Raw genomic sequence first — 13097 nt, 5'->3', positions numbered from 1 at the left:
ATCCTGACACCGACAGTTCTCATTTCTCCTTTAAGTGGAAATATCCCTTTGCCTCAACCTGCACACATCTAAAGCAAGGTTTAGCTAGGCCACTGAAACAGAAAAAGAGAAACAGCGCTTTTTCTCAGAGCTGAACAGCGTTGATCTGGACTTTGTTATCCCACAGGAATGCCAGCCGATCTTTTTTTTTCTTTTAGGTCCGGTAAGTTTCCTGAACACTGATACTGTGAGTCCATAGGCGAGAGAATCAACAGAATTCTAGTCTGTTTCAACACCATTTATCTATCCAAAGAAGCATTTCGGTGATTGATAGGGTGAGAAATGCAACGTGACCTTCAGTCTAAATACTAAAGTCTAAACGCGAAATGTGCTGACCGGAACCTGGACTCTCAGGCAGGAGCAGCAGGTAGACCATAGCCTGGAGGCCAAGAGCAGGACCAGCCCCACAATCAGGAAGCAGTTTAACCAGGTCTCACCTCAAAAACGTGACAGCTTAACAGCCAGCAGGAGCAGCAGTCTCAAGATTCGTGGGGACACAGACTCGCTCTGCGCCGACTCCTGGAATGGCAGGGTTTTGTGCCTGACTGTGGCAGGTAATAAATATACTGACACAATGTGATTCTCTTGCAATTTTAAACCCGTAAATCCCCTTCCAGCTGGTAGCCAAACACCCCCATCACACTCGGCCACACTCACGACATGGCCCACTGTAAAGCCCACGAGGGCAGGACCTCCGTGTCTCTCACTGTGATGCCTTACAGCGCAGGAATAAGACACAAACCATCCTCAAAAACACTGCGGATACGAAGGAACGGAATCATGACACTACATTTAACCCTCTTCTCCTTAAAAGAAGCATCACCCTCTTAAAGGAGGTCCATTTGCTCTTATTACTGACTTGACTCTTCCCTCTGAGAAGCAGCTTTTCTGAACTGTTGCTGCCCATCTGGGGAAAAGGAATCTTCATTGTTATTATTATTAATAGGGTTACACTGAAATGACCTACTTTAAGAAGACTGATGAAGGACACTGGTTCCAGGTCCATCGTGAGGGAAAGAGGTTTTCCCTTTGCATCCACACCGCCCTCCTGAGTGAAAAGCCCCCACCCTGGCATTTCCACGAGCTTTGATACAGAGCTCAAAGCATACTGCGTTCTCATCCAACCCCCGTATTTCATATCTCAGGACCTGGGAGCAGAAACGAGATGGGCACTAGGTCATCCGTGAAGAATGTGAGGGGAGGCTCTGCAAAACCATAATCTCAGAAAAACACTCTGCTCCTCCGCACAGAGAGCGTTTTGTTGGTGTCTGATCATCATTACAACAACGACACACAAAATTATCAGTGAACTCTGCCTGGGGTTTACACTCCAGGCTTACCTTAAGCCCCCAGGCAAACTAGACAGTTTCCATGTTTTATACAGTCGCTTTCTGTATTGTGAGGTTAATAAAACAAAAATGAGGAGAATTAAGATTTAAGCCTTAATAGGCTTCCCAGGGAGGGCTTTCCTGGTGGCTCAGTGATCAAGAATCCACCTGCAGGAGATCCAGGTTCCATCCCTGGGTCTGGAAGATCCCCTGGAGGAGGGCACGGTTACCCACTCCAGTATTCTTGCCTGGAGAATCCCAGGGACAGAGGAGTCTAATGGGCTACAGTCCATGGGGTCACAAGAGTCAGATGCAACTGAGCACCTGAGCACACACGTATGCTGAATATAAAGAACATCTATCTCACTGAATTAGACCACAGGTCTCACCTGCTTGTAAAATAAACAGACTTTTTCTTTAATGTGCAAAAAGTAGGAAGAATTAAATGCCTTTTATGCTGGATGTAAAGTTTATATTTTTACATGCTACATATAAAATTACCACTAGATGAGACAGAATAAACCAGAACCATCACAACTTTCCTTCTGTGTTCTGAAATTCCTGAGTGGCCTTCATCTGCAGTTTAGTCTGCTCTCGGGCTCCCTTTCTTTTTGGTGCACTGCACAGTGTGCTCTGCGGGCCCTCGGGGGAGGCCAGCGTCTGACCCCATTTCACAGATGAACAAGTTAAGGCACACGGGCTTCACAACCAGCCAGAAGTCAACACGACTGGATATGAGACAGGAAGCCAGAGGCTGCATGTTGCACTACAACTCCTTCCCACACGCCTGCAATCCGGGATTAACACACCTGAGTTACCGGATGCTGCATCAGAGGCAGGGGCCCAGCTGCAGGAATCCAGAGGAATATCTGGACAGGCCGGCTCCTGCTTCCGAGGGTGCTGGGCCGATTTACCAGGGACTCTCCGGAGGACAGACACACGGCGGGGTCAGCCTCGGGCTGCTGGACACCCCAGTGCCTCCTTCAGCTGCCCTTCCCAGCACCCCACACACACTGCTCCTGCACAGACCTTGAGAATGGTAGAAGGGAACTTTTATCCCTTAATTATGCTGCTCTGATTCTGGAAATATCTGAGATATTTCCAAAGTGTCCTGCACCGCCCCTTAGAATCCTTGTCTACCAACAGCTGAACTGGGGGAGTGCAAGTCCCTGATGAATCTCAGCTCCGGCTCCCACCCCCGACAGCATCTCCAGCCCCACAGCTGTTCCAGCCCCACAGGCTCCAAATCGGGCACGGCCACGTCGGGCTGAGCTCCGAGTGTAAGATCCTCGGGGATTTCCACGGCTCAGAGCGAGACAGAGAGCCAAGAACATCTCAGTAGTAACTTTTACGTCATCACGTGTTCAAGGAACATTTTGGATCTACCAGGTTAAATAAACCGTATCATTAATTTTACCCATTTCTTTACCCTTTTTGCATGGGGTAACTAGAAAATCAAAACTGAAAATGTTCTACTACCAGGCAGCACGGCCTAGCAGGATGGTCAGCCCACTGGGGCCAGTCAGCTTGCCAGCCACCTGTTTTTGTGCAGCTTGTGTATAAGCTGAGGACGGTGGCTGGGGTAAAAATCAAAGAGAGAAGAGCATTTGATGACATGTGAAATGACATGAAATCAAGTTTCAGTATCCACAGAGCTTGTTTACTCACCGATACGCTGTCTGTGACTGCTTCTCTGACTGCTACAAGGCAGACAGAATGAGCCCCTGCAGAGAAATTCTGGCCCACAAAGCCCCAAATGTTTACTATCCGGCCCTTCACAGACAAAGGCTGCTGACCCCTGCCCAACAAGGACCTGGCTTCCCAAGATCGGGCCCTCCTGGGCTTTGGTGCAGGCTCTGCAAGTCGACCTGAAGAACAGGGGCTGGGACTCCTGGCTGGCTGGACGACTGGACGCTGACGCAGGGGTCTCCTCACTTCAAATCCCCAGACCACCCTGTAAATTCCTCCTTCTGCTCATCTTCACATAAGACACAACCACACACTGCGCAAGGCCCGCCTGCTCGGGGGCCGGTCCCCGCTGAGGGCACCCTGACCCTGGCTCCCAGTCCCCCTGGTGACGCATAGGTCACCCAGGCCACTTTGAACAGAGGCCCAGAGGAGGGACACTGGTCTTCCACGACGTGATCTCCACAGAGAGACACAACTCCAGGGGGCTCAGACCAAGACTCAAAGTTAGGTTTCAACAAGCACGAGGAGGGTCAGACTCCAGGTGACTACCCAGAATCTGGTCTGCTCAAACGACCCAAGTTCCTTAACCACGAGAGTCTCCTGGGGGCAAGGGGCTAGAATGAGCTCCTCTCTCCCGACTGTGACGAATACCAAACAACACACAGAACATGACAGGCGTGGAACCAATGTTCATAAAAAGGAATGAGCCTTGATAGAACATTTATGAGCTATTTGCTTGGGGGGGGGCTGGTTATTCATGTGGTCACTCAATTCGATTCAAGTCTGTGTTAGGCCCTTAAAGATAAAAACTCAACTCACAACGATAAACTGTAGTGCTCAATACCTGGGATCATGTTGTCATGGGGACTCAAAAAACAGCTCTCAACTCGGGATGCTGTATTCTGACACCCTTGCTCCAGGGGAGCTCCAAGGAACCCCCTTTGCAAGCCACCACAGACTCTCTCCAAGAGCACCGCTGAAGGTCGGCTATGTGAAAACACAAGGCCTGTGCGAAAAAGCCCAACATACAAACTTACAGGACAAAACCCTCCTCCTTCACAGGAGAGCTGGTGTGAGTTCTGCCCTCGTCATCTAGTCGACATATCAAGAGCCCTATTTCACTCACTTTTAGTGGCCAGAAGACTCAGATTCTACATTTCAGTTCAAGTAAATCCGCTGGAGGGAACACGATGAGCTGGATGCGAAATCCTACTTTGCCCTCATCAGGACCTATTATTTCACTTCCTTGTTCTTGACTTTCATTTACACCTTACTTCCCAGGTGGCGCTAGCGGTAAAGAACCTGCCTGCTGGGTCTACACCCGCAGAGTTCAGAGGTCCGATCAGCCCTGAGCCTTCTCAACAAGCTGCAACCTCACCTCCTTCCGTGCGCTCACCACAGGGCATCGGGGGACATCAGAGGGGGCACGAGATTGCGACTCAGGAGCCCTGGGTGTGAGGTCAACTCCGTCACCGTGGCTGAGTCACCAAATCCTTCTGTGTTTCAGTACCTGTAAAAAGTCCAATTCACCCCCAAAGCATCCCTAAGCCGCCAGCCAGTGACATAGGTATAACTCTCAATATGAACCCTTTTAAACAAGCCCAAACAGAAATAACATCAATGCACAAAGAAAGGTAAATAACCAGGGAAGTAAGTGTCTCCTTTCACGGTCATTCTATAGAATCAACTGAAAACCCCGCAGACCTAACAAGCACCCTGGGCAGCAGTGGGCCACCGTAGCCTGCCTGGGCCACGACGTGCAGCTCAGTGCTCGTCTAAATGGTGCCTTTGTGGCCCCAAAGAGCTCACGCACTTTCCAAAATAGTCTACTATTTCCATGGACACTGGGAAGACCTCATTTAACCGCTGGCTGAAATACACACTCTCAACAGCCCTGAACATTCGTAGCTAAACAAACACTGGACCGTCCATCAACTGACACCCACATGCACAAAATAAATCCCAAATTCTAACTGCGGTATCTTCTTTTTTTAACCAGTCCCTACAGATACTTTCAAGTGTATAATAGCTGTTAGGAAAATTAACCTTCCTTTGTCAAGTTCAAATTTTAAGCAGCCCATAATCTTTCGTCAACCTAGAAAATAACTGATAAGCCAATCTTCCTGTAAAACCATTAACAGACTCTGCTTTTCTGTCACCAGGGTAATTTACTGAGGCCAATTTTAATCCTACCACTAAACCACTAATCCCATGACTCTACAGAATTGTCCCAAGTTTACGTTGCTATGGCAAGTATTTTTACATTAGGAATTCAGTTATTTACTTAGAGTTCTGTTTTTTGTTTTTTGGAATGAGATCATCATCCTCGCCTCTTGTTTTAAAGCGTAAAAAGCCGTTTCTGAGCTAAAGAAGCCACTTGAGCACCTGGGCTGTGCTATGCTCATCACAATAACACTGATTTCAATTATGCTCAGTGTGAGTCAAAGGAACAAATTATCACCATTATGTTAATGGTCACGCTAAAGACACAGAAAGCCTTGGAGTGATGAGTCTAAATCTGCTGGGACTATGATTACCAATGTGAATGATGATATTTTCTCAAACTGGCACAGAAATCTCCCTGGGTCACTGATGGTGTCAATAGGAATTATGTGTCAGGCAAAGTGGCCTTCGTTCACATCACTCAGAGTCCCTGAGCAGTACCTGGCCCTGCCTTCCATCCTCAGGTGCCCACCTGCACAGTTCACATCTCTCAGATTCCCTGAGCGGTACCCGGCCCGCCCCAACCCCCATCCTCATGTGCCCACCTGCGTGATTCTCATCCGTCTGACTCCTTGAGTGGTGCCCAGCACTACCCTCCCATCCTCACGTGCCCACGTGCACTTTACAGGCAACACACACATGGATGAAGGTAATGTGTTCACTTCTTTCCTTAAAACGGGGAACAGCATGATTAAAGCTGAGGAGGCTGACTCAGCAAGAAACTGTCTAGAGACCCAGGAGCTTTGACGGGCAGCTCTGCAGCCATACAGGACCTTAAAAACAAGAAGAGTAGCACTGAAACACACATTACACATGTGAAACAGTTAGTGGGAAGGCGCTGTATAGCACAGGGAGCTCAACCCCGCGGCTCAGTGATGGCCCGGAGGGGTGGGATGGGGTGGAGGGTGGGAGGGAGAGTCAAAAGAAGGGGGCCACGTGTAGACCAATGGCTGATTCCTGCTGATGTATGGCAGAAACCAACACAACATTGTGAAGTAACCACCCCCCAACTAACAGTAAATAATGCTATGCTAAGTCACTTCAGTCGTGTCCGACTCTGTGCGACCCCATAGACGGCAGCCCCCCAGACTCCCCCGTCCCTGGGATTCTTCAGGCAAGAACACTGGAGTGGGTTGCCATTTCCTTCTCCAATGCATGAAAGTGAAAAGTGAAAGTGAAGTTGCTCAGTCGTGTCCGACTCTTATCGACCCCATGGATTGCAGCCTAACAGGCTCCTCCGTCCATGGGATTTTCCAAGCAAGAGTACTGGAGTGGGGTGCCATTGCCTTCTCCGAAAGTAAATAAATAAGAACAGAAACCGACTCACAGTTACAGTCAACAACCTAGTAGTTTCTGGGCAAGCGGAGTGGGGGACGGGCAAGATAGGTGAAGGGGACCAAGAGGTAAAAGGTACCTCTACATACGCAGAAGACAAGCAAGACATAAGGACAATGCACAGCACAGGGGCTGCAGTCAGTGTGTTATAATAACTTTATGTGGAGTACAATCCATAAAAATATCCAATTACTATGTTATACACCTGATACCTATGTGTATTGTAAACCATACTTCAATTAAAGAAATATCAAACCAAAATATCGTATACCTTAAACTCATACAATGTTAAATGTCAACTATATCTTAATAAAAACATCCCCCCCAAAAAATTGGAGGCAGACTCTTCATCCAAGCCCACATCCATCCATTCCAGAGATGCAGCATGTAACAGAGAAGCTTGTGATCACATACATGTCTATCTAAACATTCCAAATAACATGTGTAAATAAAACAAGTTCTTCAGTGAAAACATCACAGATTTGCCTTTAGATAATCCCAGAACAAAAGCAGCCACAAAAGTTTAAACTATAAATTAGGATCACCCATCTGTTCAAGGGTTCATCCATCCATTAAGAAAAATAATAATAAAAAGCTAATTTTTTAAGAAGGAAAATAACACATATTTTTTAGCTCTAGGTTAAAGTCACCAAAATAATTAGGAACTACACAGTGGAAATCCTGTCTCACCAGCCCAACTTTCAGCCCATTTACAACCAGCAGAAGTTTTAACTACTCACTCGGGGCTGTGTGTCTTCCTGAATCCACACAATCAGCCAACATTTAATGTCAAACTCTTTTCCCACAAACATTATTTCAGGGAAGAAAAAGAAAAGCGACACTTGCTCACAGCCTCAAATACCAACCGAACAAGACGCTGAGGAAGCCGGGAACAGCCTCTCAGCACAGCTCTGGATGCATCCTTCACTGTCCCAACTTTCAAAGAACATTCTGGAATGTTGGAAGGAATCAGCGCCTCACGCAGCCCCAGTCAGTCCGAGCAACACAGGTTAAACAGTGCCATATGGCAAACACAGGCACATGTTGCCCTTCTCTGAGACAAAGGACAAAAATTCCTAAACAAATATCCTTTCCTTTCACATGGGAAGAGTTGGAGAGGGAGGGTTTTTCGAGTGAAGATCAAATAATGCTGGGAAAGGGTTTCATTTTTAATTCCGAGTGCCTAAGAAAAAAACTAGAGTTTTACCAGAGAACCTCAATTTTTCAGTCTCCCTTCAACTATGTCGTGAAAGCTAACACCACGTTAGCCTACGCTCCCCATCTCCTGAGTGAGCAAGAAAAGAGCAAGACAGCTGCACGAGGGCTGAGCTGACAACAGCAGTCTCCGGTGCCAGCAATGGTGAGAGGCAGCCTACCTGGTTCTGGAGGAAGAGAGTGCCAGCTTACTTTCCTCCTGAAGGAAACACGTTAGGTCTCCTCCTTTCAACCCTCCATTGAGGAAGTGTCTGAACTTCAGGTCACATGTAATACCTATTTCTTAAAGTCGGTTTTCAGAATGTAACAACTGGATTAAATTCCTGACTGCAAAACATCAACCACAACAGAACAGAAAGAAAAAGAAAACCTACCAGAATGAACACATATTTGAAATACACAGGAAAATCTACCTACACCCAATGGAGCTGCTTTTTGAATTGATTTTTTCGACACTCTGCGGTGGTGCTTGACTCATCATTTTACACATATTTACATGTTTGGGTTCCAAAAAGAGTTGCATTTCTAATTATTGCTGCTTTGTGATTCTCAGTGCCATTTGAATCGAAGACTAAACACCAGCTCTTTTTTGGAAAACTACTTTTAAGGGATGTCGAGAGCCACAAAAATTACACTTTGTTACGATTCCGATATATGCTGCTGGAAAACAGTTCATTCTGGACATAAACATGACAACCAGCATTAGCTCTGGAAACAGAATCTGCAGCTGCCCAAATCACATGTAGCCAGATGCGAGGGATAAAGAATACACCAAACAGACAGTTGCAACTGCTCATTCTGACCAGTCTGTCTGAAACACACTTGGTACACCTTGGCAGAGAGTGTAACTCTCACTTACAAGTAATGCATTTATGGGGCCTGCATGCATACTCCTCCCATAGCTATTTAAGTGGAGACCCTAAAACAGCTCTCTCCTGAAGAAAATTAATTTTAAAATAAAGATGCTTTCTAAAGAACTGGGTAAGACATTTCAAATTTATAATGAAACTTTTTCCTTATTCTTCCCATAAGGTTAGTTTTATTAAGAAATTCTTCATAAATAAACATTTGATAGGATTCCTCTCTTAATACAGGCTTGTGACAATTTGCCAGCATTTCTGTAAACTGCAAGTTATTCATAGCTGGAGTCCAAAAATAAAGAGGATGCCCTCCTATAAATCAGTGCCCCCACACTCACTCTGGTGGGGAGCGAATCTCACTCAGGGCAAAGGTCACCCCTCCATCAAAGAGAAAAGTCCCCCCTCCCCCCTCCCCAAATTCACTTGTTTCTGGAGGCAGACAGAAGAGACACCAAGGCTTGAATCTGAAAAATGCTGTCACTCTCATGGTCCCAAGGCTCATTTAATCCCAAACAGACCACTGCCAACATACTGCTGGTCATCAGCTGGAAAAGGTCAGGGGTGACATCCCCAAGGAGGAGACCGGAAGGAGAAAAGGGCCACAGTCTCACGAGTGACTCACACCGCCAGTGAGCGCCAAACCCAGCGACCAGTCAAAAAATTGCTGGTACCCAAACTCCAGGTGCCCAGGGACGCACACCCACACCCCACATTCACATCTGCCATCCCAAAGCTCCATCCTGCTAGCCGGTCTCTGCATTTTCCGATCAGACTGCAGAAGGAAGCCACATCCTGACGCTGCTATTCACTTGAAAGATGCAAAGCCAAGTGAGATGTGGTTTCCTACCAAGAGAGTGAGGATCTGGGAGCTAACGACGGTGATGCAGTGAGTTTTTCCTATTTAGACATTCAGAATTCTGGAGAAGAAGATCAAAGGTGCCCAGTGCTAAGCAAGCCAAGCCAGGTCCACGTGCTGGGTGCTAGCTCTGCTGTGAGTACACCGAGAGGAGCACAGCGCAGACGGCCAGGGCGGCACAGGGAGCCACGAGTATCTCCCAACAGCACTCAGCAAGAAGAGAGTTAAAGAAAAGTTTCCCACATCCTCTAGAACTTCTGAGGGGGAGGGCTTAGGAAAGCAAAGGGATGCATTTTTTAAAGAATTGTGTCAGAATAACTCCATCCAAGAGCTAAGATGTAGAAACATTTATAGCACCTAGAGTATTCCCTTTTGAAGAAGGAATGCTACTTCTACGTTCAAATATTTATGACTGCAGATATCTGATCAAAATCTTTTCACTTTCTTCTGCTTTCTTCATTAGTTCTATCCTTCTGCCAAAATCTATGCCTGTTACTGAGAAAATTTAGCTGTCTCCAGCTAAATGTGGCCATCAAACACCAGTGAAAAAGTTATGTTTCCTGCACAACAGAGTTGCTTTATTCAGTTAGAAATCTAATGACATTATAAGCAAAATACCACTTTTAACGATATAACTAACACCAATGTTGAAAATGGAATAAAAACCAAAAGAGTGTAGTATCCTGAATGTTGACAACAAACATATTAACAAACGAAAGCAGACACGGCTGGACAAGCTCCTTCCCACTGAACGGAATCGGCTTCTATTTCAGTTTCCTATTTCTATGCCATTAAGGTATAATGCAGCTGAAACTCTAAACACAATCTCTGGCCAGACTTACAGGCATTCTCACAAAATTCTTTATAAAAGAGCCGATCTGGTAACTTATGAATAAGACCAATACATATCCTAGAAAATGAATAAATAAAAATCCACAATGACCCAATAAACCAAGTACTGGTTTTTCAAGAACTATCCATGACTAAACTCTCCTTAAATTCCTAGGTCACATTATCATTTTTCCCTATTTAGTAAGGCTGAAAACCATCTGTTAGAGCTTACCCCACTCCGAGCTATTCTTTAAAGAAGTCTCCTTTTCTTTTTTCCATAATTGTTGCTAAACTTAATCTCCACACCAAATGCGCCACCTGTAAGACTCAGATATCTTCAAGTAGGAGCAGGTAAGGTAAGTGAATTTAAAGTTTAATTCATGGAAGTGGAGACAAGGCGATTTCAGCATCGACCTGTTTTCACAAACATCACCCATTTAATTTACCCTGGGTTGGTCTGTGGGACATGTTACAAAGTTAAACATATGGGACTTCAGAGCCCTAGAAAACTTTAATCTCTAAATTAGTCAACTTTAAAGGTCCTTTACAAATTAACAATGGGATTAAGACTGGTGATGAAAACTACTCTTGGGTCATCAGTGACTAATATCAATTACACATCCAAACGTTAAAAGTTCTTGATCGAGTAAGTTTCAGTATATTAAGCCATTGGGACAGACTGCTCTGACAAACAACAGCTTTTAGAAATAAAACGAAGCAGCACTCCTCTCCTTTACCTACCAAATAGGCTCCTTGACTGTTCTGTTTCATTTTAGAGACTTCCCCCGTTCATCTCTGTGAGTTTGAGGGCACATCCCTTGGGATTTTTTTTTTTTTTTAATGTTACTGTGGTTTAAGCGTTTCATTATATTCAAATTGGCAAGTTAAAACAAAGCCCTACTAATGAACTAAGAAAAATACCAGACATGATATATTTGTATCTTAACACATCAAACTTCGAATTCCATTACCAAAATACTGGAGTCTGGCTCGGAACTCAGGGTCTCCCAGGGCCCATTCAAGGGAGCTGGGAGTTGCTCTCAAGGAACTGTCTGTCCCTCTCCCGGACCGGAGCCCTCAGACCGGGGCCAGCTCCGCCCCTCCCACTCCACACACAGGGAAAGCTGCGCAGCAGTGGCTTGCGGGGCACTTTATTCTGGCCGGTCTGTGTAAATATAAATACACAGCTATTTTGACGCCACAATCAAAGAATGCCAGAGAAAATGAAGGAACAAACAAATGATAAAATCAGCTCTATTTTGCGCAGCAGCAGAAAGATTCTACCGAATAGCAGGCATGCCGAGTTCCCTAAAGTAGCACTTACATTCCTCAACCAAAATACTCCAATCGTATTAATAGGGAGGCAGGAAAAATAATCCGGAGAAGATCCTGTTGGGAGAATAACCACCCTAGATTCTCCTCCAGTCAGTCCTTTAATGGTATGTCTCACACAGCCACCGGGTTGGAGCACCTCAATGTTTAAATCATCTTTAATCAAGACTGGAGAATAAGGGCAGGTTCACGGGGGAAATGCCTTTCTGTTGCACGCTTAATTGAGACTTCTGTGACTTGCCGTTAGGTCAGCGCCGCGCGCGGCCCAGGGTCCCGCAGCCCTGCCCTTTGTTACGCGGTGGACCCCGCCGGCAGGCCCAGCCCCCAGCCCCTGGGGCTTTCAGTCCCAGCGTGGGGTGCAGCGGGGCCCCCACGGCCGACACCTACCAGGGCCCACGGGCAGGGCGCAGCAACTCCACGCCCTGCAGCCCCGCACCGGGACGCCCGGGCCGGGTGCCCACCAGCCCCTCGCGCCCAAAGCCGCGCGCGGCCCCCCGCCCGGACCAGATTAGGTACGTACCCTTATGTAATCGCCCGGGGGCCACGCCTTTCCCACCGCCCCACCTCCGCCAGGACAAAGTGAAGTTTAAAATAGAAACCAATTACCTGGCCTTGGCGGCGCCGGGGCCCCTGGAGCGCGGTCCGCGCCGCCGCGCACACCCCCGCCCGGCCAGGGACTCGCGCAGACCCCAGCCCGGGCCCCCACCGCCCCATCACCCGCAGACCCCCGCACCGGCCCCCACTTCCCCGTTCCGCGCGGACCCCCGCCCCGGCCCCCACTGCCCCGTTCCGCATGGACCCCCGCCCCGGCCCTCACTGCCCCGTTCCCGGTGGACCCCTGCCCGGGTCCCCGCTCCCCCGGCCCCAGCCAGGACCCCACTCCCAGACCAGGGCCTCACTCCCCTGCCAAGCCCCCCCCTCCAACATCTCCCCCCAGGGCGGCCCCACCCCCAGCTCCATCCCCCACTCGCTCCGGCGAGCCCGATCCCTCCCCAGCTAGACCCCCTCCGGCCTGCACGGACCCCCGCCTTTGTTACGGTGCGAAGTTGGGCCGTGGGTCCCCGTCTCTTTCACTTCTTGGGTTACAGTGCAGGCGTGTGACGTCCGCTCCACATGACGGGGGCGGGGGGCGGGCGCCAGGGGGCGGGGGCGCAGGCCGGGCCCTCCCCCCTCCCCGCCCCGCCCGCCCCGCCCCCGGCCCTCCCCCAGTGAGCCAGGCCGCGCGCGGCCGCCGCCCCCGCCCCCGGGGCGGGCAGGTAAGCGCCCCCGCCCCTACCCGGCCCCCGCGCCCCCCGGCGCCCCGGGCCCCGCGCCGCACCCCAGGAGGAGCAGAAACAGGAATGATTTAATCTAGCGACACCTCCCCCTGCTACCCATTCCTCCATCCGC

General features: G+C 48.4%; 1 protein-coding gene across 5 annotated transcripts in view; it reads right to left on the bottom strand.

The window, feature by feature from the left end:
• The window catches only part of ZNF516 (zinc finger protein 516), a 100359-nt gene that overhangs the window by 83878 nt on the left and 3384 nt on the right, over positions 1 to 13097 (bottom strand). For 3 of the 5 annotated variants that reach the window (XM_024984594.2, XM_024984596.2, XM_024984597.2), the window contains exon 1: positions 12731 to 12797. The exons of the other annotated variants lie outside the window; for them this stretch is intronic. The gene's annotated coding sequence lies outside the window, so the exon portion shown is untranslated. Of the gene's footprint in view, positions 1 to 12730; positions 12798 to 13097 lie in introns of those variants that run through there. 5 annotated transcript variants of the gene reach the window in all.

This window comes from Bos taurus, chromosome 24 (genome assembly GCF_002263795.3).
Source record: "Bos taurus isolate L1 Dominette 01449 registration number 42190680 breed Hereford chromosome 24, ARS-UCD2.0, whole genome shotgun sequence".
In the NCBI taxonomy this organism is placed as follows: Eukaryota; Metazoa; Chordata; class Mammalia; order Artiodactyla; family Bovidae; genus Bos; species Bos taurus.
The sequence above is the reverse complement of the archived record's forward strand: the minus strand, read 5'-3'. Positions and strand labels throughout refer to the sequence as shown.